This window comes from Lampris incognitus, chromosome 15 (genome assembly GCF_029633865.1).
Source record: "Lampris incognitus isolate fLamInc1 chromosome 15, fLamInc1.hap2, whole genome shotgun sequence".
NCBI lineage: Eukaryota > Metazoa > Chordata > Actinopteri > Lampriformes > Lampridae > Lampris > Lampris incognitus.
Window position 1 is genome coordinate 24,614,845 of NC_079225.1, and position 17,855 is coordinate 24,632,699.

The window sequence follows — 17,855 nt, forward strand, 5'->3', positions numbered from 1 at the left end:
TTTTTTTAGATTTTTTCCCCCTTTTCTCCAAATTGTACTTGGCCAACCACTCTGCTCTTCCAAGCCGTCCCGGTCACTGCTCCAACCCCCTCTGTTGATCCGGGGTGGGCTGTAGACTACCACATGCCTCCTCCTATATATGTGGAGTCGGCAGCCACTTCTTTCCACCTGACAGTGAGGAGTTTCACCAGGGGGACGTAGAGCATGGGAGGATAATGCTATTCCCCCAGTTCCCCCTCCCCCCTGAACAGGCACCTCGAATGACCAGAGGAGGCACTAGTGCAGCGACCAGGACACATACCCACATCCAGCTTCCCATCCGCAGACGACACAGCCAATTGTGTCTGTAGGGACGCCTGACCAAGCCGGAGGTAACACGGGGATTCAAACCGGAGATCCCCGTGTTGGTAGACAACGGAATAGACTGCCACACCACCTGGACGCCCGATCATCTCGCTTTTTGAAAGCTAATGAAAATGTATCGCTTATTCTACTGCAATTGGTGAGTTTCAGGTATCTCCACAGGTGGGTCATGGCATTAAAAACTTTAGGAATCTGATATCTGACAGTGTCTCTCTTCCATCTCCCATCTGATCCCACAACTGATATAAACTGATATCCATAACTTTAACTCAGCAATTAGCATTATGACAAACATTCTGCTCATGAATTAGACATAAGGATTAGAGAATGTTACCAGTCCGCCTGTATTTTCTGCAAAAGGTCATTTGGTGCTTTTTGAGGCACCATAAAAATGGCTGCCAGGACGTCTACCTTGTTGTCCAGTTAAATCCCGACAGCAGAGTGAAGGGGAAGACGCTTTTGGGTGAGACGGGTTCAAATAGAGCTGTGGCCTTTGGAGTGCTGTGATATAGAATGACAGAAGCAACACTTGATTTTCTCTCTCAAATATACACTACCGTTCAAAAGTTTGGGATCACCCAAACAATTTTGTGTTTTCCATGAAAAGTCACACTTATTCACCACCATATGTTGTGAAATGAATAGAAAATAGAGTCAAGACATTGACAAGGTTAGAAATAATGATTTGTATTTGAAATAAGATTTTTTTTAGATCAAACTTTGCTTTCGTCAAAGAATCCTCCATTTGCAGCAATTACAGCATTGCAGACCTTTGGCATTCTAGCTGTTAATTTGTTGAGGTAATCTGGAGAAATTGCACCCCACGCTTCCAGAAGCAGCTCCCACAAGTTGGATTGGTTGGATGGGCACTTCTTGCGTACCATACGGTCAAGCTGCTCCCACAACAGCTCAATGGGGTTCAGATCTGGTGACTGCGCTGGCCACTCCATTACCGATAGAATACCAGCTGCCTGCTTCTGCTCTAAATAGTTCTTGCACAATTTGGAGGTGTGTTTAGGGTCATTGTCCTGTTGTGGGATGAAATTGGCTCCAATCAAGCGCTGTCCACTGGGTATGGCGTGGCGTTGCAAAATGGAGTGATAGCCTTCCTTATTCAGAATCCCTTTTACCCTGTACAAATCTCCCACCTTACCAGCACCAAAGCAACCCCAGACCATCACATTACCTCCACCATGCTTAACAGATGGCGTCAGGCATTCTTCCAGCATCTTTTCATTTGTTCTGCTTCTCACAAACGTTCTTCTTTGTGATCCAAACACCTCAAACTTGGATTCATCCGTCCACAACACTTTTTTCCAGTCTTCCTCTGTCCAATGTCTGTGTTCTTTTGCCCATCTTAATCTTTTTCTTTTATTGGTCAGTCTCAGATATGGCTTTTTCTTTGCCACTCTGCCCTGAAGCCCAGAATCCCGCAGCCGCCTCTTCACTGTAGATGTTGACACTGGTGTTTTGCGGATACTATTTAATGAAGATGCCAGTTGGGGACCTGTGAGGCGTCTGTTTCTCAAACTAGAGACTCTAATGTACTTATCTTCTTGCTCAGTTGTGCAACGCGGCCTCCCACTTCTTTTTCTACTCTGGTTAGAGCCTGTTTGTGCTGTCCTCTGAAGGGAGTAGTACACACCGGTGTAGGAAATCTTCAATTTCTTAGCAATTTCTCGCATGGAATAGCCTTCATTTCTAAGAACAAGAATAGACTGTCGAGTTTCAGATGAAAGTTCTCTTTTTCTGGCCATTTTGAGCGTTTAATTGACCCCACAAATGTGATGCTCCAGAAACTCAATCTGCTCAAAGGAAGGTCAGTTTTGTAGCTTCTGTAACGAGCTAAACTGTTTTCGGATGTGTGAACATGATTGCACAAGGGTTTTCTAATCATCAATTAGCCTTCTGAGCCAATGAGCAAACACATTGTACCATTAGAACACTGGAGTGATAGTTGCTTGAAATGGGCCTCTATACACCTATGTAGATATTGCACCAAAAACCAGACATTTGCAGCTAGAATAGTCATTTACCACATTAGCAATGTATAGAGTGTATTTCTTTAAAGTTAAGACTAGTTTAAAGTTATCTTCATTGAACAGTACAGTGCTTTTCCTTCAAAAATATGGACATTTCAATGTGATCCCAAACTTTTGAACGGTAGTGTATATTTAAGTAGTAGAAAGCAAAATAAAAAATAAAAAAAGAAGATAGTCTGTGATATCACTGTAGACCCAAAAGATACCCTGCTGTTCCTGTGAATTCAAATGCAGCAGAGGGGTTAATAATTAATGAGAGGGCTGCTTAAATGTTTCAAAGAATTACCAAAATGATCCCCGGCAATGAATTATGGATTTTCCTCAAAGAAAGTTGGCTGTGGTAACATATTACAAATACAATGCCTCCATGACAAAGCTTCTGCTGTGATGACTACATGGTGTGCCGTGAGTTGTTCACATTATTATTTGCCCAGACCAGCCAGCGAGTACTTTTGAGATCTGGAACATTTAATAGACATCCAATTGAGGCTGTTGTAAACCATTGTGATGGCCGGCGATGATAACACACTATCTCAGACTCCTAATGAGGTCCACTGGGCATGTTTTGATCATTCACTGTAAAAGACCTGATGAAAACCCCTGTAAATATGTTTCAGTTTCAGCCATTTTGTAGAAAAGAGATGCCTGATTAGATCCAACTGTCAGTGTGTGTGTGTGTGTGTGTGTGTGTGTGTGTGTGTGTGTGTGTGCTCTTGTGAGTTCACTGGGGAGACAATATGGGAGGCATTAACAGGAGATTATTCCAATTTTTTTGCAGTTTTACTTGGGGGGGGTAGTTATTTCCATAATTCCATAATTCCATAATTTTCTCCCCAATTGTAGCTGGCCAATTACCCCAATCTTCCAAGCCATTCCAGTCACTGCTCCACCCCCTCTGCCAATCCCAGGAAGGCTGCAGACATGTCTCCTCCGACACACGTGGAGTCACCAGCCGCTTCTTTTCACCTGACAGTGAGGAGTTTCGCCCGGGGGATGTAGCGTGTGGGAGGATCACACTATTCCCCCCAGTTCCCCCTTCCCCTGCAACAGGTGCCTGACTGACCAGAGGAGGCGCTATAGTGACAACCTGGACCAAGGGTGTAAGTTTGGTCTCAGTATTGGTAGGGACACTGCCAAGCAGTCCCCCCCCCCCGCCTCCGTCTTTCCAACCCACACACTGAATTATGCTGAACAAGAAAATACTTTATTAAAATAAGTGGGAAGCCGGATGTGGGTGTACCTGGACACACACACCCACATCCGGCTTCCCACCCTCAGACATGGCCAATTGTGTCTGTAGGGACACCCGACCAAGCCGGAGGTAACACGGGGATTTGAACCGGTGATTCCTGTGTTGGTAGGCAATAGAATAGACCGCTACACTACCTGAACGCCCCATAGTTTTTTTCTTTTTTTTTTTTGATACAGAAACATGAAAATGGCTGTCATCAAAATCTGCATCTCGATCTTTAGGAACTGTATTTCCTTTGAATTTGATCAGTTGATCTCAGAGATAAACAAGTCTGGCAGAAACTTAGCACCGCGCAATTTCTCACCAAAGAATTGCTTTTGGTGAAGCATACCTTTAACTTTCAGGCTTTCGTTTCGGCTTGCTCAGAGATTCATTGTTTCCCGCGGGCCCTCCCGTGCTGCAGGGAGATGATGAATGGCTGTGTAAAGAGCGGTAAAAGATCATCAGTGGAAATTGATCGTGCTTCTACTTATCCCTGCTGTACGCACCATCTGCTGTGCAAAGAGGTCTGATGTTTCTTCCCCCATATTCAATTCAGCTCAGTTCGGTCTGATTCAGGTCAAACACTAGATATCGGCTCTACGGTCACTTCATTTTCCCAGATGAAATGCACTGTAGGAAAGGAGAGAGCTGACCCTCCCAGTCTCTCTCACGCTCAGCTGTCATCCCTTTCTCTCTCATTCTCTGTTTTTGTCTTTGCCTTCTCACCTATCTTTCTCACACTAAGCACATTACGTTTCCCGTGTACTTTGCATGCCCTGGTCGACTTGTTAGGAAAGTTACGTCACACACAGTGTTGCTCACCCCAAGGATAAGTTTGCTTTCCTATCTACATGCAGAGTCAGGCTGGCTATCCGCTGTCCTCCTTTCCTCTCGGGGTGTTGTCCGGAGGTGAGCTCATCTCTGGAACGATGCCTCAAATGATGGGCAGCATGACTGGTGTCCAAATAACTGTGACCTCATGTATATATGCATGTGGTATTTCTGTCTTTGTGTACATAATGTTTCGAGGAGGCTGACATGGCAGACACACACACACACACACACACACACACACACACACACACACACACACACACACACACACACACACACACACACACGTACATAGCTTCGCATTATACAGTATATCAAAACTAATCAAATCAAACTGTATTTATATGGCTCATTCCACCCAGCATATGGACTTCAAAGTGCCTTGCAAAAATCAAAATACATAGGGCGTCCGGGTAGTGTAGCGGTCTATTCTGTTGCCTACCAACATGGGGATCACCGGTTCGAATCCCCGTCTTACATCCGGCTTGGCTGGGCGTCCCTTCAGACACAATTGTCCGTGTCTGCGGGTGGGAAGCCAAATGTGGGTATGTGTCCTGGTCGCTGCACTAGCGCCTCCTCTGGTCGGTCAGGGCGCCTGTTCAGGGGGGAGGGGGCACTGGGAGGAATAGCGTGATCCTCCACATGTATGTATGGTGACTCCACATGTATCAGAGGAGGCATGTGGTAGTCTGCAGCCCCCCCCCCCCCCCCGGAGCAGAGAAATGGACAGCTCAGAAGAGTTGGGTAATTGGCCTGATACAACCGGAGAGAAAAAAGGGGAAAAAATCCAAAAAAGAAAAAAAAATCAAAATACACAAAATCAGTACGTAGATGTCACTCAGATGTACATACTCACTTGAATAAATACGTAGACGCATGTGGTCGCGCACAGGCACGGCGTTATGGGTGGGCCGGACGGTCCTAGGCCCGCCCACTTTTCACCAGGCCCACCCCACAATTTTCCTACCCAAAAAAATATATTATATATATTATTTTTTACAAATTTTCATTTAGTCATAAATGATTCGAAATCAGCCAATAATCGCATGATTTTGTGCTAAAAATAGTTTTTATAAACATAATTTTATATGTTGATGTTCATGCGCAAGCAAGTTCATGAGACACGTGATGTGATGTTCGATGTCGGCGGGATAGGCTAGGCTAGTTCCAACTGCCATACCAAGCGTTGCTTTTTTTCACGAAAACATATAAGCGGTCGGCTATGCTACCGTATGTGGGTGTAGGTTATGGCGCAACCAACTTTGTTTAAGTTCTTTAAACGTGCACGAACGGTGTCAGACTCGGAGTCGTCACTGCAACCAGGAGATGACCAAGAGTTGGTATCCACAACTCCACGCTCTTCCTCTCCGTCACCTCAGGATGCTAGCACCAGCAGCACGGATTATGCTAGCAGCAGCAGTATGGATCATGCTAGTACAAGCAGCACGGATGCTAGTGCATCCTCCTCCACCTCGTTGCGAGTGGAGGATTCAGCCCCAGGTATGTGTTGCAAACATGTCACCTTTATCCATTTTAATTCAAAATATGTTGTTTATTTTATTCGTGTATTGCATCTTTGTCAACAGGTCTATTGGTCGGTCAGTGATAGAATTATAGTTCAAAATGGTCACTCACTGGCTTTCAGCGTTGGCAAGTGATGGTACTGCTGCTGTTCAAGCAATATATATTTTGCACTGAGTAATTTTTTACATTTTGGCTCATTTTGTCAATGGTGCATGAATTATGAGGGTTTTTTGTGATTACATTTGTTATTCTATCTAGCTCAATTTTGGTCTCAAAATGCACCAAATTGATGCATTTAAATGATCAATATTGAAAAATGTTCTTCCGGGGGAGCATGCCCCCGGACCCCCCTAGGGAATTCCAGGCCCATCCATCATTGGCCTGGCCCACCAAAACTGAAATCCTGGAGCCGTGCCTGGTCGCGCATACATTTCAAACAGCGCAGAGACAAACATGCAAATGCTGAACAAATAAAGACACATGCAAGGAACTGAACCAGTACAACTCCAGCCAGACTGGAGAGACACACCAGTGAAACAGGAAACAGTTTTTTATGTATGACCCAGACTAAAAAAGTATGTTTTTAGCTTACTTTTTACACACACACACACACACACACACACACACACACACACACACACACACACAAATATGTTTTTTATACGCAGTCTTTACTCCCTATCCTTCCACTTTGAAGCAACTCAGCAGAGTTTCGCTCATAAATAAACCATCTTCCCCTTCTCCTTTCTTGGGCTCCGACAAAGAGCCTCTTCGGGGAAAAGCACTGCTCTGATACACCCCCGCCACTTGCAGCTTCTCCCCTACTCCCCAAAATAGTAACGCCGACTTGTGCACGTGTTGCCACAAAGCGCTGCTTCACTAGGAATGTGACACTCTGGGTGAAAAAGGTGTGTTTGTGTGTATCTGGTTACACGCATGTCCGCATGTGTGAGTGTTAATCTGTCCAAAAGATAATGTATTTGTTAAACGTGAAAGATCTCGGGCCATGACAGTGTTGATGCGAAAGAAGAGCACACAAGGTATGACTTACAGGCGAGGGAGGATGATAAAAACTGAAAGGAACGATATGTGAAGAGAATGAGTAAAACGAGTGTCAGCTACCAGTGACGGTGGTGGCCTGACAGGTGAGCCAGAAACAAGGCTGATTGGCTTTGACACTTAAGTTTGACTAATGATTTTCCACAATGATGTGTACCATATTGTGAGGTGCTCAATGTGTGTGTGTGTGTGTGTGTGTGTGTGTGTGTGTGTGTGTGTGTGTGTGTGTGTGTGTGTGTGTGTGTGTGTGTGTGTGTGTGTGTGTGTGTGTGTGTGCGTAGCCGTTTCCTGTCTAAAGCTACCTAATATTAGGTAGAGTACCTCAAGGCCCAAACCGTGGCTCACTGAATCTATTATGAACACAATATACAGGCCTATGGTTAATTCTAGTGCATGTGTGTGTCTGTGTGTAGGGTTTTTTTTTTTTTTTTTTAACCCAATGGGGCCCAAATGGCCCGCTTAGGGTTAGAAAAGCCAGAAGAAAAGGGTCTATTTTAGGGTTAGGACTTGGTTTTAGGGTTAAGGTTAGAATTAGGGTTAGGTTAAGGTTAGGTTAAGGGTTAAGGGTAGGCGTGTAGTTTGTGTGGTTAAGGTTAGGGTTAAGGGCTAGGGAATGAATGTAGTCAATGAAGGGTCTCCACAAGGATAGATTTGCGAGGATGTGTGTGTGTGTGTGTGAGAGAGAGAGAGCGAAAGCGGGAGAGAGAGAAGCAGATGCGTGGGAGGTAGTGATGATAGCGTTTGCCGAGCAAAGGAGGGTGTGAAAATCTAGTCAAGCACACCAACACCCTCATGTGCTTGGGATTGTGTGGGTGTCAGTAGGTTTGTGTTTGCTTGTGTCCGTTACTGTGTGTATGATGGTGTGCATGTGTTTGTGCACATGTATGTGCACACGGGCACACGTTTGTGTTTGCCAGCACTTTTATGTGTGTATGAGTGCAAGTGTGTATGTGCGCCTGTGTGCCCATCTGTACGTGCATGTGTGTGTGTGTGCACTATGTGCATGTGTGTGTGTGTGTGTGTGTGGGAGGAAGTGCAGCTACAAAAAGAACTCCCTGTGGGACTGAAAGTACTGTGTTGCTGAGCAAGGGAGGCAGAGAGAGAGAGAAAAGAGAGAGATGGGTGGGGGGGGGGAGAGGAATCAGACAATAACCAATTACAGAGTCTCACTGGCCAACTCTCATCACTGCTGCTCAGTCAGGCAAAGCGAGAGCAGGACAAAGTGGGAGCAGGACTCCAGCCCTGCCGAGACTCCCTTTACATAACCTCTCATTTGGCACAGCACTCCAAATTACACGTCATAGTCCTAGAGCCTCCCCAGGAATTTATTGGACAACACAAATGTTAAAGTAAAAAAAAACCAAAAAAAACCAAAAAAAAAAACAAAACAGGTTTTGAAGACATTCTCCACTAATCGGTTTTATGTATCAATATTGGATTTACCGTATCAAAGGGTAAACATCTTCGTATAGTATAGTCGACGACGTAAATGTTCCATGACGGTGGAGCGACGGCATGCTTGGAGGGCACCAAACATGAAGGGAACTTCTGAGTGGATGTCCTCAACTACATCAAGAGGAGCATCCTGTCCACCTAACTAAAAGGCGGGGGTTCTCCACCTGACATCTCACCTGAAGAAGCCAATCAGATGAGTGGTGAAACGTTTTCAAACTCACAATTACAATCCAGTTGTGTGTATTTACCGGATATAAGAGTGCATGATTACTAGGGCTGACAATCGATTAAAAAAATCAAGTAATTAGCTGCACAATTTGCTGTGATTAATCACGATTAATTGCTTTTTTCCTCTCACGACTGAAGCTTGTAATAATGGATATTTAAATGTAAAATAACAGAATTAATGTAGAATCAACACAAAGGAAGTACATTTAAATTCAAATACTATTGTTTAATAGCATCTTTTTAGCTTTGAACACATTCTCTCATGTGAACAACAAATTTCCAATAAAACCATCAAAGCCATCAAAACTGACTGTCAGGCACATTTCTTACATACACTAACAGAAATAATAACAAAACCCAGGATGTGAAAGTGCCAGTTGAATTTCAAAATCAGCAAGGCCATTAAAGTTAGATCTCAACTTAGAAGGCAATCATTTCTTGTGTGCACCAGTATAAATGATAATTAACCACAAAAATGTGTTCCATGTTCAAGTGCCAGTTGAATTTAAAGTGTCGTGAATTCATGACGTTCATTACGTGTTCATTAATAATGGCGCATCACAGACCCCCCCCCCCATATGCGCCCCATTGGCACAGCACAGTAGAATATCTAATATGCTCCATGAGGGAATGAGGGCAGGGAACAAATAAAGTAGTGTAACGTGCATGGATAAGTAGAAACGTTGGTCCTTGACTAACGGGTCGGACTCTTTAGTCGACTGGTTAACGTTGTCGCTTGTGGCGTGGGAAACACGGGTTCGCGTCCCGGCTGTGGCGACGGTCTCTCGCGGCTGCCCCCGAATTCGCTGCGATATGTTGCTCTGAGAAAGCGGGGACTGTAGAGGCCCGAACGCGGCAACGACACAGCTGCGCTCGGAAACCCATTATTTCCAATGGGCTGCGCCAAGACGGCTTTTTGCCAAGCCGAGCAAAGCTCCTGCGCTGTGACGATTACCCACTCGGCCAATAGAAACGAAGCAGGCAACTGGACACGGAAGGCAAAATGGAGGAAAAGATCATATAAAATAGATAATATAATAATATATGGCGACAGGCATGGGCGTAAGTCCATGAATACTGGAATGGCATCCAGCGCCTTACCTGTGCCCCCGTCCATAGGGTTAGTGGTTGTGTCATAACGGGCATCCGACGTAAAATTTTGCTAAATCATTATGCGGATTGACAAGACAGCCATCGGTGCTGTGCCCTCACAGGATACCGATGGAAACTATCAAATCCGCTGTAGCGACTGCTGGGAAACAGGGAACAAACCGAAAGAAAACGAATAAAATATAAAAAATAAAAAAGATAATAAAGATGATGACGGACTTGTCCTGCTAGAAATTCTGAAAATTCCCGCTAGAAATTTTGAAAACAGGTGTGTTCCCTTGTTTACATGCGCCAAATGTGCGTGCGCAGATTGTGAGGCAAAAAAGGGGCCACGGGTCTAGCGTTTATAAACGTTAGTACGTTCATTTCAAAGAGATCATCACGGAGAAATTGTTTTAAAACGAAAAGAAATGCCTCAAAGTTGTTGCGCTGTTGGTTGTACAAATCGTAAAGATGGTAAAAACAAGCATCTGCATTTTTATCGCATGCCGAAAGGGAAAAGGCCAATCGAAAAACGAAGAAGACAGACGTGGATTCATGCGATCCGCCGGGAGGACTGGAAGACGTGGTCAGAAGAGCAAATACCAAACACGGAAATTTGCGGAGAACATTTCATATCTGGTAGGTATCCGTTTCTTACACAAATAAGTATTGTGATTGAACATACGTAAGTAATAGCTCTAAATGTGATACTGCCCAAGTAGAGCAACTGCCAAACCAAAGTTTGAGTTAATGCCTAGCCTTCCTCAAATCTGCCAACGATTCCATTAGCTTTCTTGTGTCATGATGTTTGAGGTCATAAGTTGACTCCAACCCCGAGCTCACAGCCGTACAAACAATTCAACTTTTGTTGAATACAAACAATTCAACCGTACAGACAATTAAACTAGGAGGGCTTACCTTTGATTTGTTGAAGCAAAACTTGTTTTCCTTCAATAACGGATGGTAAAAACAGTCTTGGACATGTCCACTGACAAAGTTATCATATGCCTCTAAAGACTTGTATGCCTTCATTGATTCTTTCGTAAATACACTTGGTGTGTCTATGAGGTATTCAGTCACATCCCTCCATCCGATGTTTGGCAACTTCGCGATATCGCTTGTCCACTAAGCTTCAGCAAACATAAACGGATCGGGAAGTTTTTCTCCAGTGTTTAGCGTAGGTTTCGACTCGTAATGCTTTCTGTCTTCCTTTCTTAGACCTTTAACATATTCTGTGACTTCCATTTTCTCAAATTTCTAACTTTTCTCGGTTTAATTTTACGCTTTATACGCTTTCATCCGCGAGTTTCATAGGTACGCACGTTGTTTCTCGGCCATGTTTTGCTACACGTTCTGCGCACGCATCTTGTTTACAACGCAGCTTTTACATCACGCGATAAGGGCGTCTATTCCGCCTGATTTGCTCTGTCCTACGCGACTTCCCCGAATACCTACTCAGATGTTCCCGAATACCTACTCAGATGTGTCATAAACCCAGCGGCGCGCACACCTCAAACCGAGAAAAGGATAGCTCTCTGTCAGTGACGGTAAAAGGCCAAAGAATCCATGATACTGTAGTGGGAAATGCCTGGGGATGTACTTGGAATGTTGCACTGGGCTCGTGCAGCTAGAGGACCAATCACAGGTTAGCTCGCGCTGTCACAGACGCAACTATATTAGACACCGCGGGAGAGACAAAGGCCAGAACTGTTTAGTAACCATATCGTAGACTGTCACCTTAGCGTGGGATAGAGCAGGGAAACCTAGCGTATCCTGGGCTAGACAGTAGATACGGTGGCTAGCAGTGGTAGTGTTAGCAGCAGACTGCCTCGGTACCTGTAGCTAGCTGACTACCCCCGAGAGCTTCCCCAGAGAGACTGAGAGAGACATTCACCCGGTCACACCGGAGCCAGAGTACAGAGAGAGAGAGAGACACGCACCCCGGAGAGCAGCCATCCATCTCCCGCCCCGCCTAGAGCCCAGCCGCCCTGTTCCATCACCAGCCCTGGTCCCAAGGTGAGCTTGCTAACCCATTAGCACACGGCTAACTAGCTAACTAGCAGGCTAGCCCTAGCATTGTCCCCGCCTCCATCCATAGTTATCCGGGCTATAGAAAAACCGCGACAAGTGGTGTCAGAAGTGGGATAAAAGGTTGGGATTCGCCATAATCTCAACACCGGAGGATCCTGCCCCGGTCACATGGCGGCATAATTCAGCCTGCACACTGTGAGCTAACCCAGCTAGCAAGAAGCCATTTTGTGAAGCACTGTAATTTCTTCAGTAGTCACGTAAATCAGTGGAAAAATAAAAATGTCACAGGACAAAGAAAATGTAAAAGAACAGTCTGAGTTGAGTCTGGATGGTGCTGGTGTGGGGACAGAAGACCCCGGAGAGCACGCCTGGATGAAGCTCCTCCTGGCGCAGATGGAAACCATGAACCAGACCCAGGTTCAGATGCAACGCCAGATGGAAAACATGGAACGCCAGACCCAGGTTAAGATGCAACGCCAGATAGAGATGCAGATGGAGGCCCTCACAGCGCGTATCGATGGACTAGCGGAAGCGGTGGCTAAGCGATCTCGTCCCCCCACACCTCCCATTCAGCGCATCGATTGGGCCCGTCATCGTTCAGATATCCAAGGTGAGCCTCCCGGTTTGTCGCCCATCGCTCAAGTAGTGAAGCAAGGGGTTTCTCCTAGTAGCCCTCAAAGCGATAGTGGTGTAGGGTCGGCAGGGGCTGTGCTCGGAGAACGAACTAGCAGAACGGTGCAAGACATGAGCCTACTCTCGCAGTTCACCCCGGCCCGGGAGAACCCAGGGGCCAGGCAGCGAGACGGCGCTGATCACCTGTTGCCAGCAGCTATGGCCGCAGTGGCTAACTTGAGCGACCGGCGCAACGAGGAGACGCCAGCCAGGCCGAGCAGCAAAGCGGCCCCAGCAGCCCTGCGCTATACAGGAAATGGACCCAGTGAGCCCGCACCACTTACCAGCACTCCGATCGGTCATGGTGGAAAAAATGGAGCGACTGCAGTACCACCCCCCGACGGGATGCAGGGTGGCCAAATGTCCCTGGACAGCAACGGCGGCTGAAACCTGCTGGATGACAGCGTTGGAGGGCAGGCAGGTTCCTCTAGAGGTCAACAGAGCCAGACAGGAGACCTTCAAAGTCGGAGCGGCAACCGAAGCTCACAAGGTCCCGACCGAGGACACGAAAATGACATCAAGCTCCTCGCCACTTTCGATGGTAAGGGCGACTGGGATAGTTTCGTTGGACCATTCGAACGGATGGCGAGAAAGAGGGGCTGGACCGACGAGACCTGTTTGGACGCCTTGTATCTCCGACTGAGGGACAACGCCATGTCTTTTGTCATCGCGCAGCCGGCTCCGATAAAAGATGACTACCACGCGCTCATCACCCAGTTACGCCGCCGCTACGGTAAAGAGCTGCCTGAGGGAACTGCGCGCCGTAAACTCAGCGAGGTTAAGCAGGCCAGAGAGATGACCCTCTATGAGTTTGGCGAGGAAGTGAGGAGACTTGTCACACTGGCATACCCGCAGGTTAGTGTTACACTGCAGGAGGCCTACGCTGCAGAAGCTTTCTGCGCGGGCTGAAGAACCAAAACATCGCGTATGAAGTCCTGGGGGCAGAACCCAAAACACTAGCTGAAGCAATCAGGAAGGTTGAGGCACGTGAGTATGACTTTAAAGCGACGCTGGGGCGAGAGGTTGAAGGAAAAGGGAGAATCCGGCGAGTAGCATGGGAAGGCGAGCGGCGTCGCGATAGCTCTCCAAGTCCTCCGCCGGTAGGAGACAGCATGAGCACCCCCGAGCTCAAGACCCTGGCCAGTGGCATCGACAACATTAACAAGGTGAAGTTGCACAGGCACATCAGCCCAGACCACCTACTCCAAGTGTGTTCTAGAGTATGTCCACTGCTGGAGAAAGAGGTTCCTGCCAGCGTGCCTGGTCTCCACAGCATCCTGGGAGCCGGCAGGCAGAACCTCCTGCGTACCAACAAGAGCTGCAAGCATGTTGTGTGGAAGGGCTCAGCGCTGGCTGCTCTGCACTGTGGACGACCCCCAGAGCCTCCTATTATCTATGGGAGTCCACCCAATATCGTGGAGACGAGCAATGGGCGTCGGCTCAATGGCTCCTACCGTCTACGCCAGCTACTGCCTACAGCTGTCTACCAGCACATGAAGATGCACAAGAGGATTCTGGGACATCTCTCCTCTGTCTACTGTGTCACCTTCGACCGCACCGGGCGACGCATTTTCACGGGCTCAGATGACTGCCTGGTGAAGATCTGGGGCACAGATGACAGGCGCCATGCTCTGTTGTCTGCTCCAGCACCAGCCATAGGGCCGCAGGAAACACCTGAAGGAGGTCCTCCCGCTGCTGACATGGAGGAGCCGGGGGCGCAGAGAACAGAGGAGTACGAAGGAGTGACCGAGCAGGAGGAGATCGATGAAGACCTTGATCTCCGGCTGGAGGACCTGTTCCACGCAAACGACGATGGAGGACCCAGCACACCAGGCTCCCCGGCTCGGTTCCAGCCGCTCCAACACACTGCTGCCAGCTACTCTTCAGGCGAGTCGACAATCACCCAACGTCGTGGGACAGCAGCCTGTGCTCCGGGCGGGCAGTCATACGCCCCTGACCCAGAAGGAGACGAAGCCGACGCCGCTGAGTCCCATCTCCCGTACACCACCAGACGGGGTCGGCCAGTCTGGAGGCCCGCCTGGCTCCTAGACTAACTTTGACGGACGTGACTAGTTGACTTGGGGGTTACTAGGCTAGTCACAAGAGTCCAGTATGGATAGCGACCACCCACATTTGTTTGACGCCCTTTGTTCCGGGCCTAGTTCATTTCGCGGGTGTTCTGTCCCGTTTATCGTGTTAGATTAATCAGACTGATCTTTGTAGTCTGTTGTTCATTTATGTTGAAGGGACTCAACAGTGCTGGAGGGGGGCAGTGTAGTGGGAAATGCCTGGGGATGTACTTGGAATGTTGCACTGGGCTCGTGCAGCTAGAGGACAAATCACAGGTTAGCTCGCGCTGTCACAGACGCAACTATATTAGACACCGCGGGAGAGACAAAGGCCAGAACTGTTTAGTAACCATATCGTAGACTGTCACCTTAGCGTGGGATAGAGCAGGGAAACCTAGCGTATCCTGGGCTAGACAGTAGATACGGTAGCTAGCAGTGGTAGTGTTAGCAGCAGACTGCCTCGGTACCTGTAGCTAGCTGACTACCCCCGAGAGCTTCCCCAGAGAGACTGAGAGAGACATTCACCCGGTCACACCGGAGCCAGAGTACAGAGAGAGAGAGAGACACGCACCCCGGAGAGCAGCCATCCATCTCCCGCCCCGCCTAGAGCCCAGCCGCCCTGTTCCATCACCAGCCCTGGTCCCAAGGTGAGCTTGCTAACCCATTAGCACACGGCTAACTAGCTAACTAGCAGGCTAGCCCTAGCATTGGCGCAGCTATCCAGCTAACGGTGGTGAAGCCCGGTTTGTCGCACCTAAAAGTCCCCGCCTCCATCCATAGTTATCCGGGCTATAGAAAAACCGCGACAATACTGACAATTTCAAGAACATCGCAAAACGATAGCGGTGACAGGAAGTAGACGTATTTTCGCGCATGCGTTAAACAAATTGGGTTTCCGGTACGGATCGGGCAATGACACTCCATGCGCTGACAAGCAGTTGGGAGAGTGCAGAGCCGAATCCCCGATATGTCTGTGAAGCAGCCTCGCACAGCACCCACCTCCCAGTAAACAAAACGCAGCTGCGCACGTTTGCGTTAATTTTTTAATGCGTAAAATATTTCAAATTAATCGCAAAAATTAACGCGTTAATCTTAACGGCACATGTCAACCTACCAATCACGAGCGTGATTTGAGAGGCGAGAGGTCATGCGGTGACCAAGCTCTGGGAACAGGAAGTGGATTTTCTCTTTGGCAGTAGGCAGTAGACGACGGTCGAGAAGAGTGCATATTGAGAGTAACGTTGACAACGCTACTCGTGTCCTTAAACGTAGTTTAGTGATTGTTGAAATGAGAATCACAGTTTTACTGCACTGGACGAATTGGTATTGAATAATATCTGGACTATGTTTTTTTTTAAATCGAAGTGGCCTACTAGAATTTAGCTAAGAAAACGCTGGCGATAGTTAGCATCGTGCTAGCTGTGTGTAGACGGCAAGTGTGGCTATCTTGCTAAGAGGACAACACTTAGCTACCGTCAAGAGAAACAACCTTCTGGAAAAAGACTGGAAAAAAACAGCCGTTTGCTGACACCAAGGTTGCCAGGCGGTAGACTTGTGGAGTCGTGAGGGTTCAGCCACCGACCGACGCCTCGTGTGGGATTAGGCTGGCTAAACCAGGAGTATGGGCGTGTTCCAGGACTGCTTTACAGAACCTGAGTGAGTTACGTCCCCCCCCCCCCCCCCGTGCTGTTCGCACGAAGCGGCCATTTTAGTTTAAGGCAGGGTTCCCCAATTTCTTATTAGGAGAGCTAGCTAACTGCTTGGCTCTTTGGGAGGACCGAAGTATTTGTTATTTAGAGCGTGAGTGTCTGTAATAGAACCCCAAGTTCCCCTCGGGGGTGAATAAAATATTCTGATTCTGATGGCAGTAAATAGTAATGTGGACAACAACAGGTCTACCTTAGTTGAATATTAACCCATGACATCTAATGATATAGTTCAATATACCATTGTTATCTGGGTTTATTTTAAATTGCCATGGCCATTGTCAAAGTTGTACACAAAACATAATAGGGAGGTAAGTAAAATGTAAAAATGAAAATCAAAACTAATTCTTAAGCATTCCAAGCTTTATCATAATTTTAGCCAATCCTTTTAGTGCAAGTAGTGGAATATATCAGGAATCAGAAATCAGAAACGATTTATTGTCATCTCATTCATGTACTTTCATACACAAAAGAGACGAAATTTTGTTTCTCCCAGCCCACAGCAGTGCAACACAAAAGACAAAAAATACATACGAGTGCAGTATGCAGTCTGCAGGCTTTGCATGAACAAGAAACAAGTGAACAAGAAACAAGTGAAGGAAGACTTACAAGTCCCAAAATGAGTCCTTTAGAAATCTTATTAATTAGCAACTAATAACGATTTAGAGGAAAAGCTTCATCTTCGTTCTCTTCTCTGATTGACTGACACAGCATCAGCATGCATAAAGTCATTTTTAACACATATGACAATTGAAAAAAAAAAATCTTTCTGATGAGTAGGTTGATGCCAGGCTCCATTCTGGTCACAGCCAAGCTTAATGAATGGTGCAAATGTTCATCAGTGAGGTGAACAAGAAACAAGTGAAGGAAAATACTTACAAGTCCCAAAATGAGTCCTTTAGAAATCTTATTAATTAATTAGCAACTAATTAATAATTTAGAGGAAAAGCTTCGTCTTCGTTCTCTTCTCTGACTAACTGACACAGCATCAGCATGCATAAAGTCATTTTTAACACATTGAAAAAACAGAGTTTAGCTCCCCATGTTTCTTAATGTGAATTGTGGGCTTGCATCTTTCTGATGAGTAGGTTGATGTCAGGCTCCATTCTGATCACAGCCAATCTTAATGAATGGTGCAAATGTTCATCAGTGAGTCTTGAGCTTGTCGGACTTTTCAGAAGTTGTATCCTTGAGAATGTTTGCTCGCATATGTAAGTGCTGCTGAAGATTGTGCACATCTTGATACTGTGCATTTTAATGTTCAGATAAGTGTCTTAGGGTAGGGCAACATAAAAGTCAATCAAGCTGCCTGACTCAAATGCTTCTCTCAGTGCATCGCAGCTTTCTAAGTTGGCCAACTCGAGCTGAAGAGATGGTGGGGCCTCATAGATGTCCGTGGCAAATTGGTTCTGAAATAGATGAATTTCTTTCACGTTGAGATGCAGCTCACGGAATCTCACCTCAAACGCCATCTTCAACATTTCAGTGCCTCTACGCACTTTGTGACAGGGAACGGTACATGTGGGTCCTCAGTGGCAACATTTTG